This window comes from Quercus robur, chromosome 6 (assembly GCF_932294415.1).
Source record: "Quercus robur chromosome 6, dhQueRobu3.1, whole genome shotgun sequence".
NCBI classification, from domain to species: domain Eukaryota; kingdom Viridiplantae; phylum Streptophyta; class Magnoliopsida; order Fagales; family Fagaceae; genus Quercus; species Quercus robur.
The window spans coordinates 14,622,614-14,634,898 of record NC_065539.1 but is presented as its reverse complement, the minus strand read 5'-3'; the positions used below and the strand labels follow the sequence as shown (position 1 = coordinate 14,634,898).

General features: G+C 41.0%; 1 protein-coding gene and 1 pseudogene across 1 annotated transcript in view; one reads left to right on the top strand and one right to left on the bottom strand.

Moving 5' to 3' along the window:
• LOC126732919 (uncharacterized) overlaps window positions 1-12,285 on the top strand; it is a 66,790-nt gene that overhangs the window by 7,880 nt on the left and 46,625 nt on the right. The gene's annotated exons all lie outside the window — the stretch shown is intronic.
• LOC126689557 (calcium-transporting ATPase 2, plasma membrane-type-like) lies at window positions 1,339-7,816 on the bottom strand (annotated as a pseudogene).

Here is a 12,285-nt window from a genome sequence, read left to right as displayed (position 1 = left end):
GGGTGATAAGGGAAGTAGTCTAGGATCCCCAGTCCTTTCCTACAGAAGCCGTAACACCATCTTTAGGGCCTCCCATTGTTGGATATCCTTAATTCCCAACACAACTAAATTGGGCCGCTCAACCCAAAGCCTTCTAATATTTGGGTTGAGCCTCCACAATTACCATGTCGATGATGTCTAGCCATTGAACCAAAGCTTTGATATCGGATTTGTAAGGGAAAAACTGAACTGATCTGATAAGGAGGTAAAGGATGGCTGGAATATAATGTGGTACGATGGATTGAACCAAACACTTAATAAATAAAGGGATAAACGGCTCACCACTCTATGGAATACAGAAACACTACTCAAAGAGATACAGAACCAAAACTCGTCACCTAAAGGAATCCACCAACGGGAAGTAGTCTAGGATCCCTAGTCCTTTCCTACAGAAGCCGCAACACCATCTTTGGGGCCTCCCATTGTTGGATATCCCTAATTCCCAACACAACTAAATTGGGCCGCTCAACCCAAAGCCTTCTAATATTTGGGTTGAGCTTCCACAATTACCATGTCAATAATGTCTAGCCATTGAACCAAAGCTCTGATATCAGATTTGTAAGGGAAAAACCAAATTGATCTGATAAGGAGGTAAAGGATGGTTGGAATATAATGTGGTACGATGGATTGAACCAAACACTTAATAAATAAAGGGATAAACGGCCCACCACTCTATGGGATACAGAAACACCACCCAAAGAGATACAAAACCAAAACTCATCACCTAAAGGAATCCACCCAAGGGATAAGTATTAATTTAGAAGAAATCCATCTTCTAAAACACAAAGCTTTATAATCTAAAAATACACTATGCTTTTATTTTTAATTCAACTACAAGGATTATATAAAGCTTAGAACAACCCTCTAAGCATAGGAGAACGGAAATTGTAATTAAAATATTAACTTAGCAAGACCAAAGTCAAACATGACTCTTAGGAACTAGAAGCACAATAAAAGACTTGTTTGCTTAGGAGAATTCAAATATAAAGTCTAATACTTCCTAGGAGATACTAAATAAAAACTATTTGACTTCTTTTGAACAATAACTTATTAATGATAAAAAAAAATTAAAAAAAAACATTCAAAATAATGGGCTGCACTTTTGGATTTCAAGAAAAACACTTGGACCAAACCTAGCATTAAATTGGGCTTACTAGAACTTAGGACACTCCGGTATCATTTCATGCCAATAAATTAACAACTCTTCAAAGAATAGAATCTCTGACCCATGTGCCTCATAAAGGGTTCATCTTTAAGCCAACAGTAATTGGCATGCCCAAAAATCCAACGAATGCACTAAGTAACCACTATGCAATTGTGAGAGGTGTTGTGTTCACGAACGTTCCCAGGAACTCAATTATTATGATTTGGAAGATTGCAGTGCAACTGAGGACGGCCACGAAAATATATCTATCTAGTATGCCTTTGAAAACATCTATTTCCTTCGTCTCACGGGAGCTTACCTCATTAAAAATCCGTAAAATTCAAATCATATCACTTTGTAGTAAGGTAAATATCTTATAGCTAAGAAATTGAAAATACTTCAATGTTCACTAGTCTTTGTGACTCGGTGAATTACTATAGATTCAATTTAGAGAAATGCACGTGTCTAAGCAATAAGTTGCAAGTGCAAGTGCTCCCAATGTATCCATGATCATGTTGACCCATAATTGCTGAACAGCTGTGAGGGGCGCAGTCCCTAAATGCACGATTTTATGCAAAGGCGTTAGTAGAATGAGAAAATGGTTTTTTTGACATAAAAGGAAGGCAAGTTCAAAATGAAAACAAATAGTATGTGGGCTTCTCTAACCTGTCAAACAAGCTGAAGAGAAGTTAACAATCAATGCAACCACATTAACAGTCAGCTGGAACTGTACAAATTTTTGAATATTTATGTAAATTGAACGTCCCCACTTGGCCACTGTCACAATTGTGGAGAAATTATCATCCAGAATTATCACATCAGCACTCTCTTTAGCCACTTGAATTTAGTAAAGATTAGTTGAATTGTTCGCAATGTGTGCCTATGTTTTCACATTGTTATATACTCACCTCAGTTCCAGCAATGCCCATTGCTAGTCCAATATCTGCTTCATGAAGTGCAGGGGCATCATTTGTTCCAGCACCAGTTATAGCAACAACCTCACATAATGAGGTACGCAAGTGCTTCACTAGAGTATGCTTGTCCAGAGGTGAAGATCGAGCCATCGCCTATAAATAAAGTCAAAACTTATTGTTACTAATTAGAAAAAAACCATACTTATTACCGAGTGATCCAATCAATTTGCAGATGCTCCATAAATACAAATGAAGAAATCACTTGAAGTTTAGGAATTAGTTTGAGCATTTCCTCCTCACTTTTTTCCTGGAATTCTGGACCTTCAATGGCTATACCATCATCTATGAGAATCCTGCACTCCCTAGCTATAGCATTTATTAATATCATCTCCTGCAACCATTCATACTCCCTAGCCAAAGCATTTGTATTACTAATATCGTCTCCTGTAACCATTCATACGGTGATTCCAGCCGAATGGCGATCTGCTACAGGCTCTTTAACATCAGGACATACAGTGTCTTTCATACCTACTACTCCTATAAAAGTATACCCCGAACCTGGGATGGGATTCATTGTAGAGAACCCATTTTCTAATTCCATATAAGCAAGACCGAGAGTTTGTAGTGTCTCATTAGCAAATTGAATAATTGTATTGTTAAGATAATTAATGGATGCTTCATCAAGGGGAACAGTATTACTATTTTTAGTGATCACCTTATCACAGGTGGCCAATATTATCTTTGGATCACCTTTACAATGGGCTTGTAAACCACCTTTGGGTAACGTCGGTAATACCCTCATCCGTTTATTCACAGAATTGAACGGCTCAACTTTAAGAAGTTTAGATACTTGTCTCTGAGCATGAAAATTCCCACCAAGTGACAAGCCAAAGTCCAACAAAGCAGTGTCAGTGGGTGTTCCCAATATCTCAGATTTGCCATTTTGTTTACAACTTCGCCCTCAGTATTATTAAATATTGATTGTAGCAGAAATTTCAAAGCAGAAGTCAGGAGTTCAGAGCACAGAAGAAAAGCTTCATTAGGTCTGCTCATTTCCTTGACAGTCTTGAAAATGCAAGATTTCACAACAAACAAGTGCATGATCACAGTTTGTCACTACAAATACTTGTGGATGATCCCATGGTCTCACATGCAGCCAAATGGCACATAAGTGCTTTATCATTCATCATCTTTTTCATGGCAAAGGCAAGGCTCAATTTTACAGCCAATGGAAGCCCTTCTGGAACAGCAACAACAACACAACGGCGAAAAATTCCAACATTTCCAAAGCTTCATCTCCAGACCACCTCAAGTAAGTTCCATCTTGCCATTTACGGCTCATCAATCCTTGCACCAACACTGCAAAAGTCACAATGGCAAAGAAAAGTCCTATCTTACCGATAATTGTTGCCACTCCATTCAATTTTACCTGCAATGGGGTTTCATAATCTCCGCCTTCACTAAGAGTAGCCATCAATTTACCCCATTGGGTCCTCATCCCAACATCTTGCGTGATCCATCCTGCACCTTGGTCCTTAGTTCCAGACAGAAGAAAAGGATTTTCTGCAGTGACCATTACTTTCTCGCTCTCCCCAGTTAATCTTGATTCATCAATTAACATAGAAAAACCTGAAACAAAAACTCCATCTGTAGGGACTTGGTCCCCGATAGCAAGATGTACAATATCACCAGGAAGTAAATCATATATTGACATTTTCTGCCTAAATCCATTTCTCGTAACTTGAATAGCAATCCTCTTTTTTTCCTTGTCCAAATCATTGAACTGTAAAGATTAACGATAATCACTTGTTGCAGTATCAAAACAACCAACAAGATGCTTGCAACAATTCCTATGCCATCATGAGCCACTTTTGGCCATCCTACCATAACTATGCCAACGAGCAAAGACACAAAAGCACATACTCCAAGGAGAATAAGAGTCTTGTCTTGAAGGGCTTCCCAAGCAAATACCAAGAAACTCCGTCCTTCACTCTCAGTTAATTTATTAATTCCAAAAATCTCGTCTGCGATTCAGCAAATCATCATCAGCAGTAAGCCCATTGCTGGTTGAAGTGGAGAGCTTTTCTGCAATACCGGCTACTCCTCCATGAATATTCAGCTTCTTCAAATCAGGACCTTCAACAATAGGTCCCAATTCTTCACCACAAATCCCAAAACCTGCAGCTTTAACTTCCTCAGGTACAACGTAGTCACTTGGTTGCACGCCTGCAGACATCATAGTCAGAATGGAGAAACCTTTTAATATAATCTAAATTTACACTAACCTTGAATAAACTTACCTTGGATAAATTGAAATGCAGCTTTGGAAACTAAAACAGCAACCCTTAACTTCTCCTACAATACTCAAATAGAAAAGTAGTCAAGTCTCCCAAATTTTGACGGAGTTACTATCATAACCTCGGTACAATTTGGTGCTTGGTAATCCGCCTGCACATAAGGAATTCAGGTATCTGGATTTCCATTTTGTATCCCAAGTCCAAAAAAATAGGAGTAAGTCAAAGAATGCAATTATCAACAAGAAGATCTAAGAAGAACTACAAGAGTAACTAGAATGCAACCCAAGGGGAGTCACAAAGTATGTGAACTTAAAAATAAAACACAATTATCTTTTGAAAATACTCAAAATACTTCAGGGATTTTTAGATTAACAAGTAACCAACTCCTACCTGTTGCGTTCATGATGAGTAATGAGGTCTACAATACTAATAACTTCATGACACAATTCATGTTTTTTTTTTTCTTTTTCTTTTTTGAGAATCCAATTCATGTTCTACTCTAATACCAAAGTGCTCATTCTGCTTTGAGAAATTTAAATTCACATAAGATTCTCTTTCTGAGATCAACTCATGTTACCACTTCCACCAATTACTGTCATGATACCAGTTAGCTTCTTCAATTTCCAAAGCTGGATTACTGGCTAATGTGCTTATTTAACATGGTCTACCACTGCGCATCCTTGGTGCGGTGGCCACTTTACAAGTATAAGTGCTTGTGAGGTGTGGGGGGCAAGGGCCGGAGTTCAAGTCTTTAAGAGGGAGTTTCACACACATATATTCTTAGATTAGGCTAGAGTAGAATTTTTATCTTGTGTAAAAAAAACATGGTCTTTTCCCACTCGATTACGACAATATTTGTGAACTGTGATACTAGGCCAATAAAAAACAAAGAGGTTTTGATTGATTAAGCAGTGACTGAAAATTCCATCTCAATATATATTTGATTCGATCAGATATGGAATTATTAGCACCAGACATAATTAAAAATGGTTCAAAATTTTGAGATTAAGCATATTTATAAAATAAAAAATAAAATAAAAATCTTTGAGCAAAGACACAAAAGCACATACTCCAGGGATCATAAGAGTCATGTCTTGAAGGGCTTCCCAAACAAATACCAAGAAACTCAGTCCTTTACTCAGTAAATTTATTAATTCCAAAAATCTCGTCTGCGATTCAGCAAATCATCATTTGTAGTAAGCAAATCACTTTTTTGGGGTTGTGCAGGGGAAGGTTTTCTGCATTGGGGCTAGAATTTGATTTATTAAATTACTGAGTAAGGGGAAGGGCCCACCTACACATTAGTCCTTACCTTGCACATGGATGAGAATCTGAGGAGGAACCACGAAGAGGCCGACATTCCGAGGAGCCCGAAGAGCGAGTGTTTCTTGGGAATTATTTGGCAGGCCACTTGCACTAGATAACAGAATGCCAAAGAATACGGTAGAGACATGCAAGCAAAGAAGAAGGGAAGTATCCAGACAAAGTAACCATCACCTCCGCATTTAATGTACTACATCAACTCAGTTAGTCGCATAAATGGAGGAATGACCTATGGACAGTGCCTTAATAGCTTGCACCATACTCTACCACTTCTAGCAAAACCTTGATGGGACAAGCATTTAAAGGAAGGTTAGTGACTGTACAAGTGGAGCGCTCAGATGTAATTCAGCTAACTATATATAGAAAGGAAGCCCCAACAGAAGAGGGACGAAAAATTGAAAGGAAATACCGATATTGTGTAGCACTATCCTGTGATTAAAACTTGAACAATTTATGAACAACTGCTCTTTGGCCAGGCTTAAGGAAGTGTTAATTCTAAAAGTCTGTTTTTTTTTCCTTCAATTGTCTAACTTTTTCCAATCCATCTAAGGCTTAAATCATACTAGTACGATAAAATTGACCTCAGAAGCCCATCCTCTAATAAATTAATTGTATTGGGTCCGACCTAAATCCACCATTCTAAGTGGGCTTAGCTTGTTGGACCCACTTAAATTTTCTTTTTGCAATTTATTTTATTTTATATTTACACTTTACGATATATGATTTATTGATAATGATCTGTTACGTAGTTATCTTTATTTACTTTTTCACTTATTTTCAATTGTGAAGAAGAAAGATATGTGGATCTATATTTTGGAGAAAAATATACCTATAAGAGTTGAATCGCATACATTTGTATAGTAATAAACAAAGTATATATAATTACAACTTGGTCTAATAGTTTTCACACTATCATTTTTTTTTTTTAATTATTGGATTATGTTTTTGTACATATCTCACTATTTATAATACCTTACTACAAAATATATTTTGTTACACTACAAAAAAACTTCTAATTTAAAACGTAATTTCAAATAACAAATATTGAATTTTTAAAAATATACAATCTAATATATTAATTCAATAATAATCCAATAAAAAATAATCATATCAAATTTTCCCGTGGGTCTACAACTAGTTCCTTAATAAATTTTGGCACATGATCCTTCATGTCATGCTGATAGTACCAATTTTCCATGAAAATCAAACTAACAATTTAGCACACTTTATATAGAAATTTGTGTACTTTTTTCACTGTTAAAATGCAAAGTAGGTAATTTACTTGATTAAGTGATATCTCATTTGATTCAAACCCAATTTTTGCCCATAAGAAGCTGAATTAAAAAGAATTGCATGATCTAAAATACAGCACCAAAATTAATCCAATCACATGGGTAAATTTCAATTAAATCTCAACTAAATCTAGCGAACAACATGGAAATTGATAAGAATCAACAAAAAAAAAGGGTTTAGCTATTAAAATCATGAAATCCTTAAATTCAGGCCAAAAACTTTTACTAAAATTTAGTGCCAGACAAAATACAGTATTGTAAGGCCACAATTTGGAGCCCAGGCCCAACAGGTATGGGGATCTGGTCCAAGGAGCCTAGAAACAATGAATTTGTAAAGAGTGGGCTATAGAACTAGGCCTTAACGAAGTACATTCTAGCTAAAGATGAAAAATTCCCTTCACGTCAATAGATTTCTGGTTCGAGAAGACGCATGGAATGAACACGGGTCATTGTTCACAGACTATGGTTCTTGCACCGTTCTTTTGTTCTAACTTTCTTTTTTTTCTGTCCCCTTCTTCATCAGGGTCTTACACTTGTTAATCATCTGGACACTTACTTGAATGCCTGTCCCATCGGACATCCCCCCCATCTTTTTGTGAGTTGTGGTAGCCAAGACAGCACTGTTCACAGGTCCTCTCCACATTAATGCGGTCAGAAAAGTAGCTGCAATGCATTTAATGTGGCAGCTGCAGCCTCTCCTTGGACACCCAATGTTTCCTTCCTTCATACGGGCCTGTGGGACTCATCCTTGTTACTAATACCCGTTGGGGAGGTCCTTCTAGCAGGCAGAGTGCATGCCTGAGCCATATTTGTTACGCCCGAGGAGACTTTTCTCCTCGGACCACCTTCTAAACATCTTCAGGCCCACAAGAATTGAGCCGGGAGCCCTTTTGGCACCCACGTCTTCTCCTCGGACGTGGTCAAATTTCCCATATGGGGCCTAAGGCCCATTGTATGATCTTGGGCCCTTGCCCCTATAATAGCCCCTCAAAATTCCAGTTTTTCCCTCTTATCCGAGGTGAAAAGGTGGGATTTTGATACTTATGGAATAACTTATTATAATTTCTTGACTCACACGTGTGGAAGTACAGCCTCACGTGCCTCATTATTGCCACTGGCGTTTTGTAGCCCACGAGGCGCTATTAATTATGCCAGGCGGCTTTTTGTCCTCCACATCCAATGGTGGGGCGCTTAATCAATGGTTGATATTTCCCTAATTCTTTGGGCGGGAGTAATCTCATTCAGTTTCTCCTTGCTATATAAGGCTTCTGAGGGGAATTACTTCCTCTTTTTAGAAAAAGCACTCAAACGTTCCAGAGCACTTCAGTATTTCCTCTTGCAAAACACCCAAAAGTCCATAGCCACTTCCTTGAGGATTTCCGGCGAGTTCTTTGAAAGCTCGAAAGGTTTAGGATCTGCGCTCCCGTAAGTGTTCATTTCCCCGTATTCCTTAACTTTTCCTCGATGTTGCTCTTCTCAGCTTCCTTCCATTAGTAAACCTTCTTCGCACCACCTAGGGTTAGTAGAATGGGTAAATTTCAGAAACTGGTAGATTCTTCGGCCGGTATGGAAGGTTTCAGGGCCAAATACCGTATCCCGTCGGGAGTAGGTCTAGGATACTGCTCCTCGGACCAGATCTTAACCAAGAGAGAGACGGGATAGGTCGCCATTCCAATGATAGCTTTCATAGAAGGAGGAATGACGATTCCCATGGAGAGGATAACTAGGGATTATTTGCGCGGTCATAGGCTGGCCCCCCACCAGTGCGCCGCTAACATGTTTCGGATCCTAAGGTGCGTAGACGCTCTAAACGAACAGATGAACCCCGGCCTCTCATGGCACGATGTAATTCACTTGTATGAATGTCATTGCCTCAATGAGTCGTATTACCTGAAATTCAGGTCCGACGAGGTGAGGCTAATATCTTGCCTTCCCAAGTCCAACAAAGGCTTGAAGGACAACCATTTGATTGTCTCCGGAGCATGGCATGACAGTCTTCACTACCCAGTTAAGGCGGGAACACCAGGTGGGGCACTATAGGGTCAGATCCCCAGGCGGGGATCTTAGTTTTGAGCTTTCCTTTCACTGATTTCGGTTTTGGTTTTAATTATTTGCCTTCTTGGACTGACATAACCCTCTCTTTGGGTATTTTGCAGACAAAGAACAAACAACTCCGATGATAAGTTTAGTCAACGTTCAAGCCCTCAACTATCTTCTAAGGTCCGAGATCTTTGTGAGCGAGGACGGGCAACTACATGCCGCTCCCCTTATCTTGGACTACAAGCCCCTTTCTTGCGCTTTTGTGGATGTGGGTCAAGCAATAAGGGCTAGAAGTCCCCGATTAGCCTGTATTGACATCTCCAAACCAGGCTTCCTTGCTAGGAGAGACCTACCACTAGTCCAACTGCCCCTTCAGCGCGTTCTCCAAGAGGTAGCCGCCCTAGGAGAAGGAGTTAACTCTTCGCATTCATCTCTCGAGGCTGAAATCGACCAATTCTACTTCACCGAGGAGGGCGAGGTGCCAACAAGGCCCGAAGAGCTCTCGGATTCCGACTCAGATCTTGATCGTTTCTCGGCAGCTCACTCTCCTGGCCTGGTAATCACTCAAATTGACACAAGCCAAGAAGTAGAAGAGGAGGATATGGACTTGAAGCCGAGGTCCGGTCTGAGGGGACTCTTATCCAATAGGAACAAGGGGCAGTCTTCCAAGGATGCCCCCAAGGAGCAGGTTCCAGCTAAAGCTTCCCCCTCCTCTTCCCCCTTCCACTAACCCCGCGCTACAATCTCTTCCCAATTTAAGGCGGAAGAGGACAGTAGAAGAATTGGAAGAAGGTGAAGTCGGCCCTAAAAAGGCCAAACAACAGAAGAAGGGTAAAGAGTCCAAGGACAAGAGGACAAAGTCCAATGATAGCCGAGAGGAGGCGGCTATTAGGAGGGAGCAGCGCACCTAGTCCCCTCACCTAGAGTTGGAAGGCGCCCCTATTTCATGGGATGCGACTCTTTGGGAGTCCCAACGGGGGCAGGCATCTTATCTCGCCGAGACCCTGCAGCAGCCTCTCCTTCTGCCTCGTGACATGGAGGAGCTCCGAGCTACCCGGCAACAGGGTCTCTTCATGTCCTTGAAGAGAGATCTGTCCATGGTAAAACGAAGACTCTTCCTTGTTCAGTTCCTTTATTCCATGCTTGTCTATTCATCGTTTTCCTTTTAATGATTCTTTCGTTACTCCTATGCAGGTCACCCAACAAATCTTCGTGGCTGAGGAATGGGCGAAGAAATCTCGGGAAAAGCTGAACATTGAGGTTCAGTCCCGCCTTACTGCGGAGAAGGTTGCGGGTGCTCTTGGGCTGGAAAAAGAGCGCTTGAGAAATGAGATAAAAGAGGCATTTAAGGCCCGAGATAGTGACAAGGTGGGCCTTAAGACTACAACGAAGCAGGCCGAGGACATGTGCCAGCAGCTCCATCTATCAGAAATAAACCTTGCGACCGAGAAGCAAATGGTCTCGGACCTTAAGGCACAGCTGCTACAGGCAAAAGAGGCAGCTCACTTGGCCAGGGAGGCGACTAAGGCTGCAGTGTCAACCTCCTATGAGCGCGGAGTGGCGGATACTGAGGCCAGGCTGGCCGAGGAGGTAGCTGCGGTTTGTAGGGACTACATCACCATGTCCTGGGGGGTAGCCTTGGACCGGGTGGCAGTTCCTGCGGACTCCGACCTTAGGAAGATTGAGAATATCTTCTTCCCTGAGGATATTCGCAAGATTTCGGGTTCGGTTCCTCCTGAGGAGCCCCCTTCTGCTCCGACCACTGCTCCAGATTCCCTCATACCTGAAGAAAAAGGGGGGAACGAGGAGGTACAGCCACCAGCTAAGGACAAGTCGCCTGAGGACGCCCTCACTGTAAGGGACGTTGTTGCGCAAGCCAAGGAGGCCGAACCCAAGCCCACGGCAGGAGGTGATCACCCCGAGACAGAGGTCCTTACTAAGAGCTCAACCCAAGATAAAGCTTAGGACATTAGAGTAGGGCTTTTCTTGTAGTTGTTTTGTTTTGTCTTTCATTTCCTTAGCTTTTGTTAACGCTTGTAAGATAACACATCTTGGAACTTAATGAATGATATAATTTCTTTTTTGAATTTTGTTTTACTGCTTCCATTTTTGCTTTCATTATGAATGAATCTTGACTATGTTACTAGATTTTCGAGGACAAACCGTTACTCGTAGTTTAAGCAATACGGCTAAGTACGAATGAAAGAATGATAGTTAATTTCCTCCAAACCTGTGGTCCGAGGAGCCACACAGGACTTGGGTTCTGTTTAACACTTAGATAAAAACTGCGTAGTGGTTAATTTCCCCCAAGCCTGTGGTCCGAGGAGCCACGCAGGACTTGGGGTTCTGTTTAACACTTAGATAAAAACCACGAAGTGGTTAATTTCCCCCAAGCCTATAGTCCAAGGAGCCACGCAGGACTTCGGTTCTATTTAACACTTAGATAAAAACTGCGTAGTGGTTAATTTCCCCCAAGCCTGTGGTCCAAGGAGCCATGCAGGACTTCGGTTCTATTTAACACTTAGATAAAAACTGCGTAGTGGTTAATTTCCCCCAAGTCTGTGGTCCGAGGAGTCACGTAGGACTTGGGTTCTGTTTAACACTTAGATAAAAACTGCGTAGTGGTTAATTTACCCCAAGCCTGTGATTCGAGGAGCCACGGAGGACTTGGGTTTTGTTTAACACTTAGATGAAAACTGCGTAGTGGTTAATTTACCCCAAACCTGTGGTCTGAGGAGTCATGCAGGACTTGGGTTCTATTTAACACTTAGATAAAAACTGCGTAGTGGTTAATTTCCCCCCAGCCTGTAATCCGAGGAGTCACGCAGGACTTGGGTTCTGTTTAACACTTAGATAAAAACTGTGTAGTGGTTAAGCCTGTGATCCGAGAAACCACGCAGGACTTGGGTTCTGTTTAACACTTAGATAAAAACTGCGTAATAATTAATTTCTCCTAAGCCTGTGGTTCGAGGAGCCACACAGGACTTAAGTTCTGTTTAACACTTAGATAAGAATGCACAGTGGGTAGTACCATGAATATGAACTTTTATTAATAATAGTACCTTTTCAGGTTATTTACATTCCATGGATATGACACTACATATTCATCCAAATCTTTTAAAAAGTAGGCCCCTATACCGACCACCGAGGTGATACGATACGGCCCTTCCCAATTTGGTCCGAGCTTTCTCCACACGGGATTTCTTGCAGTGCCCAAGACTTTTCTTAATACCAAG